This window comes from Mustela nivalis (genome assembly GCF_964662115.1).
Source record: "Mustela nivalis genome assembly, chromosome: 5".
Lineage (NCBI taxonomy): Eukaryota > Metazoa > Chordata > Mammalia > Carnivora > Mustelidae > Mustela > Mustela nivalis.
The window spans coordinates 95,491,561-95,508,304 of NC_139024.1; the positions used below are offsets into that span (position 1 = coordinate 95,491,561).

General features: G+C 37.0%; 1 long non-coding RNA gene across 2 annotated transcripts in view; it reads right to left on the minus strand.

Moving 5' to 3' along the window:
• Positions 1-16,744, minus strand: part of LOC309864347 — a 53,159-nt gene that overhangs the window by 23,352 nt on the left and 13,063 nt on the right. For both annotated transcript variants that reach the window (XR_014311468.1, XR_014311469.1), the window contains exon 2: positions 9,500-9,620. This is a non-coding gene — a long non-coding RNA (uncharacterized lncRNA). The remainder of the gene's footprint in view (positions 1-9,499; positions 9,621-16,744) is intronic.

The following is a 16,744-nucleotide window of genomic DNA, read 5'->3' on the forward strand; positions in this document are numbered from 1 at the left end:
AGAATTGCCTAGGAAATCAATAAGAGGGATAAAGGACGTGCAGGGGATGTGAAATATGTGTTCTGTCTCCTGTACAAGGAAGAAATCTGGCAGCATGTTTTGAACATTCTGCAATGCTGTAATTAAAGCTCGAGGGAGAACAGCAAGAAGGAATCTTAATAATCAAGTGAAAAGATGCCACGGCAGTAAATGACTCCTTGTCAGGAAGACAGTTTCATAGGCAAATCTTAAGTTAAATATGAACTCATGAACATAGCCAGGAGAGAGATCGATGATTTTGTCTGTGTATTTGAGGTAGTAGATATGGGGGCTTGTTTTTAGAACCATAACCCAATAAAAGTGTCACCTTTCAGGAGGCCAAAGTAATTCACTCATACAATTACCAAAAGCCTGATGATTACAGCCTTGTCTTAGGATATACGTCAAAGTTAGAGATTATTTCCTATCAGATTCCCAGGGTATCTGCAAAGGGACAGAACCCCTAAGACTCAGTCTTTCATAGTTAGATGCATTTATAGAAATCCAAGGATAAGTGTTTATACTTACTCTCTCACGTACTAGATATGAATAAAGCAATTTTTCTAAAAGCCCAGAAAAGCTTACACACACACACACACACACACACACACACACACACACATGAGCTTCTTAATGATATGATATGATATATATATATAGATAGATAGATAGATATAGTGTTACTAAGAATCATGTTTGATCATGTGGGCAAAATATGGGGAGTTCTTTGCTTAAAAAATTGTTACAGTCTTTTTACTGTTCTTTCTGCATTTAAGCAGAGAGGAAGTGATTGGCAAGTACAGGGGGAAACATATATATCATAATTTCTGTGAAAATCACTGTTTTTCAAATTATCTCCAAGGGTTCCATTCACAGAGACCACAATACAAACAATGGCTCTACCTCAGGACCTGTTAAATAGGTACTTCCAATTATAACCAAGTTAGTCTGCATATAGGACTATAAAAAATGGAATATTTATTGAAAACATATGTATCAGAACTTGTGGATTCAAATGATGTTTGCCACCTTCAAAGTTTTTATTTAAGAAACTTATTATAAAAATGTGACTGATGTGCCATTTACATTTGCAGATCCCAAAATTACCAACATTCTTCAAAGAGAATATTTTAAGTTTGAAAACAAGTGAAAATTATTTACCATAAAACTTCAAGTGTCGGAGATTCCAGAAAATTGGTAGCAGGCATATAACTTTTTTTTTTTTAAGATTTTATTTATTTATTTGTCAGAGAGAGAGGGAGAAAGAGTGAGTGAGCACGGGCAGACAGAGTGGCAGGCAGAGGCTGAGGAAGAAGCAGGCTCCTGCCGAGCAAGGAGCCCGATGTGGGACTCGATCCCAGGACGCTGGGATCATGACCTGAGCCGAAGGCAGCCGCTTAACCAACTGAGCCACCCAGGTGTCCCAGTATATAACTTTTTTAATTCAACTGATCACTACATCAAAACAGAGAAACTAGTTAGCAAAACCAAAAACCAAAGACAATATTTACAATGAAACAAAAGTGGCAAAGTTATCTTCAGAAACCCCGAAATTCAAGTACATAGAGAGAAACCACCAACAACCACAAGATCTAAATCCATACCTGTGCTGTAAGCCGAGGGAAGCAATAGGTTTCTAACAATGTTCAGCAAGGGAATCTTGAAACAGTCAATAGATATTTGCTAGGTAGTAGGGTGGATACTAAAAGAATAGTATCTGAAACTGGTAGAGGTTCGCCTCCTCCAGTGGGGGCTAATGCAGGGAGCCTATGGCAGGAAGATCTAAAGGTGGCTGGAGCAGAGTGGCCCCTGTGAGGTCTAGAAAGGAACCATCCACATCAGGGCCCTGCATGGAAGAGCAAATTTGACTGGTTCGATAAAGCTTAAGAAAAGAGAAGGACCAGGTAGGAGTTGGAGGTGGGGTAGAAACAGCATCAGAAAGTCTCAAAAAGCCTTTGGCCATATATATATATATATATATATATATATATATATATATATATATATTTTTTTTTTTTTTTTTTTTAACATTACATTAGGACAACAGAAAAGGGAGCCTTGTGAGGTTAAAAAAAATTTCCTGAAACCTAACCTCTTTTAGTTTTAAAAAAAAATAAAAAGGTGAGCAACAATAAAGTAGTGTAATTAAATTTCTTACTCAGCTGTTTCAAGATATAAAAAATGATAAAGAACAAGATTACTTTTCTATATACAGTGCATAAAAGTGCATGCTCAGAAATACATAGAAGGACAAAATAAATCAGAGCTAGACACATTCAATAGTCAGATGACCAAACCTAGGAAAAACTAGAAATAAAAGAAAAATCATTTTAAAAGGCTGACTTACAGGAATCACAGGAATGGCTAAATATGAAAAATAAAGTCTGAAGTGAATATAAGATAAAAGGAGAAAATTTTCTTAAATCATAAGGAAATGAATAAGGAAAATGTTTTTGAAAAGAAAAATTATGATATTGAACATAGAAAAAGAACATCCAACATGAGGGTAATGAGAATGTTTTAAAAAGAAAACTAAATAAAGCAGATAACAGAGCCAGTATTAGAACATACAATTGAAGAAATATTTACTGAAAAAGAAGAAGAAAGAAAGAAAGAAAGAGAAAGAAAGAAAGAAAGAAAGAAAGAAAGAGGGAGAGAGAGTAGGAGGAAGGAAGGGAGAAAAGAAGAAAGATATTGAAAGAGAACAATGAAAGAAGATGGGATTGGGAGGGAGACAAACCATAAGTGACTCTTAATCTCACAAAACAAACTGAGGGTTGCTGGGGGGAGGGGGTTTGGGAGAAGGGAGTGGTATTATGGACATTGGGGAGGGTATGTGCTTTGGTGAGTGCTGTGAAGTGTGTAAAACTGGTGATTCACAGACCTGTACCCCTGGGGATAAAAATATATGTTTATAAAAAATAAAAAATTATATTAAAAAAAAAAAAGAAAGAGAACATTACATTCCCCAAAATGTCATACCAAGATGATCAGTATCAACACCTATTTTGATAAAATTACTGCATGTTAAAAAAAGAGACAAAATTCTTTGGCTATCTTGATAAAAACAACAACAACTAATAAAGAAAGAAAACCTAGATTATTAGATTTTTGGACACCAGCACTTTATGTCAAAATAAAATGGAATAATACATGTGAGTTACTAAAGGAAAGAAAAGGCACAAAGTATTTTATATCCAAGCAATGTGACTTTGAAGCATAAAAGGCACAGACTATCAATATGTAAAGATTCAGAACAATTGTATCCATGTTCCTAAGGCTATATTAGAAAACAAGCTTTAGACAACCAACATAGATAAATATTGATCTAAGGACTAGGGGTGAACATTCATTATGTCTCTTATAAAACTGAGGCCCACTGAGGGTTTAAAAATGAGGCAAAATATTATGTAATGGTCATACTCTCTGACAATAAAAAACTGGTGCCATCTTAAACATTGGAGAATGAGAAGGGCATAGGCAATAACACACACATGTAACTGTTTCAGTAGTTGTACTGGGATGACAATATTACTATTGTTATCCTTTTGCTGTAGTATACATAATGTGAAATAAAGGAAATGGATAATTATGGGATATTCTTAGCATCCTCTGTCTTTGACAACAAGGATTCCTGGTATGAAATAATACAAGTATAACACAGGTTTTGAAGTTTTTCAAGATTTTATTTATTTGAGAGAGACTGAGCGAGAGAGAAAACACAAGTTGGGGTTTGGGAAGGCAGAGGTATAAGCAGTCTCCCCACTGAGTGGGGAGCATGAGGGGGCTCGATTCCAGCCAGGGTCCTGGGATCGTAACCTGAGAAGAAGGCAGATGCCTAACCGCATAACCGACTGAACCACACAGGTGTCCCTAGATTTTGAATTTGAATTGAAAATATTACTACAAATATATGATACATCTTATCTTTAAACATGTCCTTGTTCTTTCTATTGAAAAGATCTAGAAATAATAGTCAACCCAATTGCAGAAGGCGTTGAGCATCAAAGTACCATTTCCTATGAAAAGAAACATGGGCTCCAGAGTTGAAATGGCTGATTCCTGAGTTGATGTCAGAAATGTATGAGACACACCTGGAAAAACTGACATACTAAATAGCAAAGAATCTTCAAAGAGAATAAGGTCACATCAAAAGAACTCAATTGAGACCCAGTTTGAAGAGGTCTCCACTGGCCAAATATGGGAAAATTTGAACTTCAATGAGAATAATCATTGCAATGGATTGCAACCCATATGGTATGTTTAAGTTCATAAATACATAATGATATTTTTTTAAATGGTCATCTTTAGGAGTTGATGTGGAAACAAATTCAATTTCTTGAGAACTGGTAAATCAAGTTAAGGAATCAAGCATTTATCTTGTCTTTCCAATAGGAATTATATCACTGGGTAACCAAGTAATAAATCAAGGAATTTCCTTATTAAAGAGGTTAAACTCTAAATAAAAACAAATGGAAAAGAAATGACAGAATCAAATATCACCGTTCTGCAACATCAGTGATTCGTGATGTAGGCCATAAACATCAATACCTGCAAACATCACAAAAAAAAAGAGAAAATCAGATAATATATCCTTTCTGATAAAAGAAAATACTACATGAATGGTCTTGCCAAAGAGATTGAATCCTGAATCTGATCCAAACCCTGGAATCCAATCTGCAGAAAATACAGAGGACAGAAGGATATGTTTTTTGCCCCTTAAGTAGAGGTCACTGGAAAATGCAAATTATGGGAAACTCTACAGATCCAATGTTCTGAGTTCTAAAACAGAGAGATTGCAAACAAAATAAAGGGTTGGAAGGATGGCCTGTAGCTTCAAGAAAACTAAAAAATATTTCACATTTCAAAAATGGAAATGAATAAGTCTTAGTGTCTAGAGAAAGTATCAAAGTATGCATATTTTGAGTAATAAGTATATAGGGAGACAAAGGAATGAATGTATAAAAGTCAAAAGTAGTTGAATTTGGGGAGAAAGTCATAGATGGCAATTTTGATTGGAGGCAGAGTACTACGGGGAACCAGAAAAGTAGTATATATATAGTACACATAATACATGTATATGAACTGCTAGACTCCATTCCAAACAGGGAAGATGGGCTGATCTTCAGTAATACATTGGCTTCTGGAAGGTGCTCCAAACCCAATGAGGAAAGGTTATAGGAGTGTTTATATTTAAATAGATGATATAAATATATATGATATTACATATATGTTATTTTTATAATATAACATGTATTATATTATACATAATAATAACTAGCTATAGATTTGTTTGTTGTGATTTTATGTATCTATTTATTTTATAATCTAAAGACTTAAGTGTTATGTGTTAAAGAGCATTTAAATAAAGATATGCTAAACATTTTGCGGTTAAAAAATAGGTGTAGGGTACCTAGGTGACTCAGTGGATTAAGCCTCTGCCTTCGGCTCAGGTGATGATCTCAGGGTCCTGGAATCAAGTCCCGCATTGGGCTCTCTGCTTGGCAGGAAGCCTGCTTCCTCCTCTCTCTCTCTCTGCCTGCCTCTCTGCCTACTAGTGATTTCTCTCTATCAAATAAATATATAAAATCTTAAAAAAAGAAAAAATAGGGTGTAATCAGTAATGACACTGATTTTTTGTATAGTTTATTATATAATCAGAAATAATTTCAAAAGAGTTTTGTAAATGTTTGAATGATACAATTGCTCAAGTATCATTGTTTGAGTAAAAATATAAATTGCTTTGGTAATTACTTTTACAGGACAGTATGTAAATGAATATTTTCCAGTATATTTTAAAAACCATTGTACTTAAATTCTAAGTGCATTCATTTATTAACTGTACTTAAATTCTAAGTGCATTCATTTATTAAGGTGGGAATATGGAACTGGAGGAGGACTATGAGTTATCACTTACCTATCCTCATTTTAGGATAGAATTGCATGGATAATTATCTCAAAAAAAAGTTTTTTTCTTCCCCTTTCCTCACTTCCTTCATCTTCTTACTTTTCTATCACTCATCTCTTCTTCCTTTCTACTCCTGCTGAGTATCAGGAAGCTAATTCAGTTTTCAGCTTCCGGGGACCCATTTGCATAAGCCCCTCCCAAGGCTCTAGTAGAGTCCCTAGAAATGTATCTACAAGAACATGCTTTTGGAAAGCTCACAAAATGAAGAGATTTTGACCACAGGCAATCCATATCCATCTCCTTCCTGTTGATCGAATGCCCTCTCATAGCTGGTGGCACTGTGTACAGCCATTTTTGGGAATCAGCTATAATGAGTTAGAAGGGATATTTACTTATTTTCTTTTCAATATCTAGATGAGTAATTGCTCACAGTCTTGGTGGAGGAATGGCTTCAGAAATAGTTCACTGTCCTGATTCATCATGGGGATACAAAGGGGCAGGGCCCAAGTTCAGATCACCATGTTAAGATATCTTACAGCAAGGAGTATTGGCAGGTACGGAAGGAGATACATATTCTAGAGACTTTGGTTCTCATTGGAGCCTGGTCAAAACAAAAGCAATATTCTAAGTAATGAAAAATATGCAATTATAAATACAAACTTTTCCTTTTCTAATGAAAATCATACAAATTGAATTTGTCAGTATTTTTGTATTTATATTTATTGTAACAGTCAGCTTTTTTGGGGGGGGGGTGCAAAAGGTGTTTTTATTAAAGGACAGAGACAGGACCCTTGGGCAGAAAGAGCTGCACTTTGACTATGAGGAGTTATTGACATATATAATTTGTTGCAATTTCTTTTTTCATTTTAAATAAATAATTGTTTTTACATTTAATGCTGTATTCCTAATTTTATATTCTTTCTCTTAAAACAGACTTCAAAATTGTTAAAGCTTAAGGTCCTACAAAGTCTGCATCTGTTCCTGTCTTACTAGAGAACAGTGAGGGAAATGGGAGGTATATTAATTTCTTGTTCTTACTTCCTCCGTTGTTAATAGGCTGAACTTAAAAGAATTTTTAAAAAGCCTTAATTTTGGAATGAGCTGTAATAACGGATTTCCTATGTCTCACCAGCATTCTACACTAAGAGTATGTTCACACTCAGGACAATTTGAGCAATTTTTGGAATGAACAATTGATCCCTGGATTAAAAAGAATGCCATCTTTGAGTCAAAAGAGGGCACAGCCCAGAGGACAGGAATTTCTATTCTATAAGAAAAAGAGACAATGTTGCATCACACAAACATAATCAGAATTTGATAGAAGGACCCAATTTTATTAAGTACCTAGTGAAGTCACAGTTTCTAGAGATTTTTCATGCCCAGTGCTATTCAATTCTCAGAAAAGCCCTGGAGGTAAGTACTATTCTGAACATTCCCATAGATAAAAAAGGCATCTCAGGGTGTTAGCTTGAATTAGTAACAAAGTCCATATTTGAACCAGGCAGCCATCCTGACTCCAAAGTTCATGTATTATTCCATTCTTTAGTAACTAATTACCCAACCAATTAAACTGTCTGGCCTCAGTTTCCTTATCTGGATAAATATGATATTTGACTAGAAGAACTGGCAATTCTCAAAACCTTCGACTCAATGAAACCAAGTCAAGCAAACTTTATAATCTCGTTAGCTCATTCCCATTTCATTTAAGTAGGAAATTCATCTTGATTTCCTTCCACCTCATCTAAATGTGGTAATAATTAAAATCCATCTGTCCTTCGCAAAGGTATAAATTGTAACCTGTTTGTTACAATCTCACATAATAACTTTCTGTTATGATGAAAGAAGCAAAAGCAGGCAGGGAGGGATGAAGGAACTCTTGAAGGCAATGTCCAGTAAGGAAGCTGGACGTGCTGAGGCTTCATCTCATCTGAAATATTTAAATGTGAGTCTTGACCTCAGCAAGCCATAGAAGAAAATAATGCTTTATTTTTCTCACCTCTCAGGTGTACTAAGAAGCATGAATGTCTAAATGACATCTAGAGAGATTTAAGTAAAATTTAAGTAATGACTTTGGGTCGGGTGCCTTTAAAAGGTATGTGGAAAGAGACTGAATTTCCTTCTCCGGCTATCTATGAAAAAAAATCAGAAAATGTTCCTACCCATCTGGAAACAAGGATCTAAACCAAAGAAGAGCAGGAAGCTGGCGGGGAGGGGGACAGGAGGTGCGGTTGGGGAAGGGGATGGGATTGGTAGGAAGGGTTTCCCCTGCCTGGGAGCTCTGATTCTGTGATGTCTCCGTGGGCCTTGGTGGGCTTTCGCGCTGCAGCTTTACCTCTGCTGTTGTCATTATCACATCTATTTCTGACCGTCTCTTCTGCCTTGTGGTGGGCTCTGCAATTGCTCTCACCACAGTTCCTTTGTTAGAGATTTGCCCTCTTGGCACATCCAAATGAAGAAGTTGTAGAGTGAAAAAAAGACGGGTGACAGACCCCACGATTTCATTCCCTGTAGTAGGTCCTGAAATCTTATCTACATGTCATCTGGCTAATCAGAGGTCCATGGTGAGATCTGTCAGAGATTTCTGTTTTAAAAAAGCAATTCAGACACGGTTGACAGGAGAACTGGAATGTTTTTCCCCAGGTCCTGTGGCGGTTACCAGCGCTGTCTATTATTATGTGAGAGCAAGCCTGAGGCTGTGGTGAAGGGAAACTCGGGGTGGCCTCCTAAGGACCTCAGGACCAGGGAGAGGGCCCTCCCTCCCTCAACCACAGAAAACAAACAAAGAAGAACCCACTACTAACCACAAAATGCAGAGACGAGGTAAAAATAGCAAGGCAGCTCTTCAGTCTAAACTGGTTTATAAGAGAATATAATGGAACTCAGGATTTACACAATCAGTGAGAAAGAGTGTCAAATGGGGTAACTACATCTTTCAAAAGGGTTGGAGCATCCTACTGATAACGAAACCAGTTCAATCTGCAAGTAGAAAATGCCTTTTTTTACTTACGGAATTTGCAAAACTATGGGAATTAAAAATTTACATCTGTAATATTTGGCTCTGAAAAAGTAACTAATTTCCTTGGAAGCTCTTGACTCTCTTCCTCTTAAGTACAAAGTTCAGGGGCCTTGGAGTCAAATCTTACCAGAGATGGGAACATATACACTTATTGAACTCTTTGCCAAATCACTCCACAATTCAAAGTAAATCACCTCTGGAAGTTGCCCAAGAGAATATAAAGCTCAGTGGTTAAGAGCACAGATTCCAGAGATGAAGTGCTTTAATTCTAGCTCAGCCATTTATAAGTTTTCATCAGGCTACTTAGCTGCTGTCTCTGTCTGTTCCCTTCTCTACCTACAGGCATCATAGGATTATTAAGGGAATTAGAATTACCAATAAAAAGTGTCTGATGCCTAAGAAACATTCCTTAAATGTTACTGTTATCATCATATCAGTTGAGATAGGTTACATTAAACTAGGTAACAACCATCCCCCAAATTTTATGTTTAATTAAAATACAAAAAGTTTATTTCTACAGCATGCTATAGTTTCATTGGTAGAGAACCCCTACTCACCAGAATTGTTCATGGACCCTGTCTAACATCTTGAATGGAGGAGAAACCATCTAGAAAACTGATGGTTGATGCACCAGAAGGAAGAGAACTTTCAATGGTCTTGAGTCAACAGTTATATACCCTATATAACAGAAAAAAAAAAAATGCACATCACCTTTGTTCACAACTCATTGACCAGAAAGAAGACATGTGGTCCCATTAAACAGCAAGAGTAGCAAGAAATGCAAACTTTTTATACATCTAGAAGGAGAAAGAACTGTAAGTGGCGAACTATGTGAATACCTATTATAATATTGTTATAATATTAGTGATAGTAGTAATAGTAGTATATCGAATTAACTTTTTGAGATACCAGTGATCCATTTATTAATGTGAGATATTCCTAAGTGAAAGATGAGAACTGAAAGTAGTTTTTCTTATGTACCTCACTAGTTGCAGACTAACAGCGCTTGAATATGTGATAGGTATCAGATAATATGCTAGCTGCTTTCACATGGCTTTAAACATAATTCTAACCACCTTAGAAGGCATGTACCATTAGCCTAATTTGGCAGATAAAGAAGCAGTTCTTAGAGAAATTACATAACTTATCCAATAACACAGCTAATAGGTATGGAGCCAAATTTTAGACTCAAACCTGCTGAATTCTACGTACATAATCTTTATATCATGCCATATATGGATTCTAGTACAAATGAGCCCTATACTAGGCTCCCATGTACATGTAGAAAGTACACATAGATATGAACTAGCCTGAGAAAAAATACTTAGAAATGTTATAAAATCTTAAGGCTTTGTTTTGATTTTTCTGATGGTAAGAAGGGAAAATTTTGTCTACTTAGTATTATAGGAACTAAATAGTCTACTTTGGGATGTGTTCAATTTTAAGCTTAATAAAATATTTTTCATTAACTTCAATTCCAAGGTGAAGTCTGGTTTTCATTCCAAGGTGAAGTCTGAACTTGGGTCCTCAGTCATAACAGGAGAAAAAGTCATATTAAAAATGTTTGGGAGAAGGGGGTGGGATCATGGACATTGGGGAGTGTATGTGCTTTGGTGAGTGCTGTGAAGTGTGTAAACCTGGTGATTCACAGACCTGTACCCCGGGGATAAAAATATGTTTATAAAAAAAAAAAAAAAAGTTAGAAAAATGCTACTAGTTCTACTGAATACAAGAATCCTCACCTTCCCCTCCAGATAGTTCCTCAACTTCAGAAAAGCCCTTGGACTGGAAGGAGTAACGGAATGGACTGACAGAGCAGTACACGCAGCAATAACAATCAACACACCACTTGGGAACACTTAAACAAAATTGGTCTCATGTGAGAAAGTTGGAAAGAATGCCTGTCATTTTTAGATTGGGCTAGAAAAGAATAAGCAAAAACAGTAATAATTCCTCAAACACGTTTCTTATGGATTCTCAGGTTCTCAGCTCACTTCAGGAAACAATACTAGAGGCATAATTATTATGCTTTCTGGAAACCGCAAACACACCACCTGAGCTTTGCATTCCTGGGTAGAAACCATTTTCCACTAGAGAGACTTCCCTTTATCTCCTAAATTATGTGTGTAGCCCTTGAAATGTAGTGTGACAACCCAAGGTGTCAGCGAACCAGAGTTCACTCCAAATAATGGCGTCTCTCTAGGAAATAAGTCATGAGGCTCAGCAAGGGGAACTGTTGCATATTTTAGCCTGTAATGTCTTTTACCATTTGAGCAGTTTTAGAAAAATTTTTCAGAAGAAAAAAGATAAAACTCTAAAAGAGTATACAAATACAAATCTCTGACTTTCTATTTCTTTCTTGACTGGATTAATTTCAGCCCATCTCCTTGTAGTCACTTCTCCAGGCCACACGCACAGCTTTTCGCAGTAACCAAAATGGATGCCTTATGCCCACATAACACAAATAATTCTATTTTGCTTAGGACATGCAATGCCTACTCTTAAGTGCTTTACACATAGTATTTTGTTCTTACCATAACCATTTGCCATACGTATCTTATTATCTCTGTCTTATGAATGAGGAAAATGGGGACACAGTATGAAGCATTACTTACCCAAAGTGACGCATTTAATAAGTAACAAATCCAAACTGAGGGAATCTAGTTCCAGAGACCATCCTCTTTGCCTTAAATTATGCTTTTATATTTCATGTTTTCTTTATTTGGCAGATCCTTTTACCCTTTAATGCCTGGCTAAATCCTCCATATTCAAAACATAGCTCTGACCTTTATTACCTAGGAAAGGTGTTCCTAATCCTCTCTTACCCTCATCACCTCAACATTCTTCACAAGATTAGTTGCCAATCTTCTGTAACCCAGGCAGCCTGACATGACTGTGTTAGCTGTTGGCCTTCTCCAGTAGACAGTGAACTACTGGACACTGAGGTAGTGTAGAGGTACACTCATTTCTATATCCATGTGTCTATGTGTGTATTCCATCTGTGTATGGCTCTTAGCAGGCTTAAGTAAATACTTGTCAAATTAATTAATATAATAAACAGAAGGAAGATATGTCTGGACAGAGGTTAGAGTTACCTTTTATTCACTAGTTAGTGAGTGATCTTTGAAATTTTGTTAAAATCATTTTTAATATTTTTGAATGGGTGTAGCTCAGAACTTTACCACACACAAAAATCAAATGAAGATTTCTATTGACATGCAGGTGTTTCTCAGAGGAAAAGAAGCCCTGTTTTTAAGCTATTTTACAATGTTTCCAACCCAATCCGCAAAGTGTCAAATTTCTTTTTTTTTTTTTTTCTCTAAGAGCACAATTACTCCTGAGATCTAATGAATGCTTTCTTTAGTTGTTACAAAGGGAGAGAATATCAACAAAACAAAACTAGATGTTTGTTAGTGTATTATGTTTGAGGTAAGGCTTTGGGAGACAAGTCTTTCAGATACTGAGTGATTCAAATCTAAACAACCTTAAAGGAATTCTGACTCTAAGCTTGAACTAAGAAGTATCCTTTGAATGGACTCTGGTGACAGAAGTCAAGGTGATGGTTTTGGACAACATGACATTAAGTCAATAGCTTGTTTTGAAAACCATGTTGATGTCAATGACTTCTTTATAGAAAGCAAGGGATCCAGTGTGAGTTGCTATAAAAGAGCCTCTTCTATACATGGCTGCTCCTTCAGTGTCCTTTCCAGGGTTTTTTTTTTTTTTTTCTTCCCTTTAGCCCGCTACTGTGTGTGAGAAAGTCACAGCATTGTCCAATAGTCCCAGACTGGAGGATTCTGTTGTCTTTCTGCAAGTGCCCCTACAAGGAGCACCGGCTTCAGAGCTAAAGCTGCCAAAACCCAAGTTGGAATCCCAGATGGGTGGTCTCCAGGAAGTTACTTCTTCCTGTCCTCTTCTGCTCATCATCTTCTTCTTCTTCCTCCTCTTCCTCATTCTTCAACAATCTGTTAAGCCTTAATTGATTTTTCCATAAAGTGAGAATCATAACAGGCATCTCGTAAGGTTGTTCAAAGGGTAAAAACCAGTTGAAGTCTGTGAAGGCCTGGCATAGTATGGAACACACAGAGATGCAAACAGTAACTGTTGTAATTATCATCTATTTTGCATTATCTCATAAACACAGTTTGGCCAATGTATGAAGAATTGTTAGTTTTGTTCTGTGGGGATGAATGTGCTCTGCAATATTATCCCTGTAGGAACCAGTGAGATGGGTCTGAGGGAAAACCGATTTGTAAAGCACCAAGCAAGCTGTGGGGCATTACCTCAAAGCTTCACATGGTAAGAAAAGCCCAGGGAAACCCAAACATACACGCAGTTACGTTAAGAGAACATGCCTATCTACCTCAGGTTAGTCAAGAGTTTTACATCTACTACAATGGAGTACTTTTTCCTCTTTATTGGACTTAAAATATTTATACCTTGCCTAGGCATGATAGAAACTTTGTCAAATGATCAGCGGTGTATAGAAGACCTGGATGATAAGGAAGGAAGGAGGTGATATGATTTTCATAATAGTTTAAATTCCATGGTCCAATTTCTGAGCAGAACCAAACAGTTCTATCTACCTTCCCCAGCCCCACACCCACACCCACTTCTTCACCAACCCCATTCTCTATTTCTTTTTACCATGTTTGTGCTTGAAAAATTGCCCCAGCAACTCTAAATATGAGGAAAGCTTTTGTACAGATTAAGGTAACCTGAGAAATCCGACAGAAGCTATTAGTCTCCTATGCCTGCTCCTATGCCTCCTATCTCTTTCTCCTTGTGCGATAGAAACTGTCCTCTCTAGGTCTTGGCTCATTACCTGTGCCTTGGGTCCTGTACCCGTGAATCTTTTCAAGATTGACTCACAGTCACAGTCCCCTTCTTTTGACATAAAATATGATTGAATAAGTTCTATATGAGGGAAGGTAGAAAAGGAGGAAGGAAGGATGGAAGGAAGGGAAGAGTTTTAGGAAAAATTTTAGGAAGAGTATTCTAGTAAAGCTTGGATAAAAGGATGACACTTTTGAAAGCCCCAAAAAGGTGTACAGTGTAGATATCTGAAGGAAGAACATTCCAGGTAGTGGGAACAATATCAGCCAAGGTACTGAGATGGAAGGATGGCTGGCATTTCAAGGAGATCATTGGGGATAGAACAGAATAAGAGAGGGAGAGTAAATGGTACTAGAGGTAGGGCTTTGAAGGCTAATGTGAAGTTTTACTTTTAGGAAGTGAAACAGGGAACCAGTAGAGGATGTTGATAGAAGAATGGCATGAATTCAATTACATCTAAGGATTCATGCTAGCCACAGTGTGTGAATGGGCTAAAGAGAGTAAAGACAACAGCAGAGAGACTAAATAGGATGGTAGAGTAACTCAGGTAAGAAATAGTGTTTTGATAAGAGACTCTTAATCTCACCAAACAAACTGAGGGGTACTGGGGGGAAGGAGGTAGAGAGAGGGTGGTTGGGTTATGGATATTGGGGAGGGTATGTGCTATGGTGAATGCTGTGAAGTATGTAAGCCTAACGATTCACAGACCTGTACCCCTGGGGCTAATAATACATTATATGTTTAAAAAAAAATTTTTTTTAAAGAAATAGTGGTTTGAATGAGGTAAACAGGATAGTGAGTGATTAGATCCTAGTAAGTGATCCAATGTGGATATGTTGAAGGTAGAATTGGCAAAATATAACAATGGATTAAAATATGGAATTTAATGGAAACAGGTAAAAATAGATTCCAAGGTGTTTGTTTTGAACAACTAGAAAAAGAGAATCTCCATTTGCTGAAGAGAAAACTGGGAGAGAAGTGGTTGTGGGGGGAGAGATCAGTGATTCATTTCAAACCTGTTAAGTTTGAGATACTAATTAGGCTTTGAGGAAGACGTATCAGGGGTCAGTTACACCAGGAGACTGTGCTTCAGGAATGAGATCTGGGGTAAAGATATAAATTTATGAGTCATCAACATATAGATAGTATTTAAAGCCATGAACCTGGCTGAAAGATCACCAATGACAGTGACAGAGAAAAGAAGAAGACTGAAGAATAAGCCAAATGCAATTCAATACTTAAAAGGTAGGATGGTGAAGAAGAACCAAGATGAGAAGCAGTGTTCCATGAACTTGGAGAAAAATCAGGAGAATGAAATGCCCTGGAAGCCCACCAAAAAGAGTATTTCAGGGATGAGGATATTTTGTCAAATGCTGTTGCTGAGTCCAGGAAGCTAAGCCTTAATATTGGTCGCTGGATTTCACTACACAGAGCTTGTTGGTGAGTTTGGTAAAAGCCTTGTCAGTGGAGTTTGGGGGAACAAAGTCTGGCTGGAGGAAATCAAAGAGAGAAATCAAAGATGAATTTTGCAGACATCTTCTGTAAAGGAAAGAGGGGAAATCAGTGGTAAAGAATATGAGACCAGAAGCGTCATGTGTCTTTAAAGGAAGGAAAAATTACTGATGAGAATTATGAAGTAAAGAGAAAATCCATGATGAAGGAAAGGGAGAAACAAAGGATTTCATCTGTATTGTGGAGTAGGCAAGAACGAGTTAGGTTGAACCTCACCTGTAAACATTTCAGGATCAGTTTGGAACAACCATACTGCTCTGGAGACCTGAAAAAACCCAAAAGATAGTTGGGGGACTAGATCTTTCCTCCTTCCACTAGGAGTGCTCAAAAGCACTCCCTACCCTACAGTTAGGAGGAGTAGATAAAGAGAGATCACTGAGAGTCGGGAAAAAAAGTTCTGAATTAAAATACTTACTCAGATAGTCCTGAGATAAACTAAAATGATTTTCAAGTTTAAAGTCGTTCTTGGTGCTCTCCTTTTTCTCCTAAGCCCACACCCCTCTGTAGTATGAACCCAGGATGGAATTAACAGACTCTAAAATGTGTTTGCTCTTCTAACCAGTGATATGTAATATTCAGCCCTCTACACTATCCTGTTAATTTTCCTATCACCTTTTTGAGGCAGCTACTTTAAGGTGCTTTTTTTTTTTTTTTTTTGGCACATAGTGGTTCAATAACCTCCTCAACTGTGTAAACTAGTAAGTATTAAAATCTCAGTCTGCCTCAGTCTGTCTTGTGCTTTAACGGTATGTGATACCAAGAACCCTAGGTTGAAGATCATGGAATGTAGGTCCCTTCTTAATAAAGGAACACAATTATTGATGAACCAAAATCTTTTGAGAGTCCAATAGCTCAGGAGTGGTGTGCTTAGACAACCTAAGAGCTGCCATATTGAAAGGGTGGGTTTGCTAGCCAAAAAAAAAAAAAAAAAAGAAAGAAAAAGCCATAATTCAGCACTCTGGGCACAATCCTAGTGATGTTCTTGACCCTATTCCAACTTCAGACTTTCCTATCTCCATTGGTCTTTCCCATGTGGTCTGTACTCTCCCTACCCCAGACTCTATACAGGCCTGGTTTCTGATTACTAAATCACAGCTCCCTGTCTGTTATGTTAAGGATTCTTTGGTTGAGCTCTGGTTCCCTTATGCTTGCATAAATTAAGCTTACCCTGATTGAATACTAATAGATGTTATTACTGTGGAACCTACTATGTGTAGGGCACAGTAATAAATTATTTTAATGTATACTGAAACCTTTACTGTCATCTGGCCAGATAAACACCACCACCCTCAAATTATAGATGAGAAAACCTGGGCTATGAGAAAATTAGTTACTTGCTTAAAATATAGAACAGTCAAGATTCACAATTAGTTCTGACATTAAAGTTTTTACCACATTTATCTGATTTTCTGCATAATTAGTTTACAAAAAACTGAAGCTCTAAGGTTTACTCT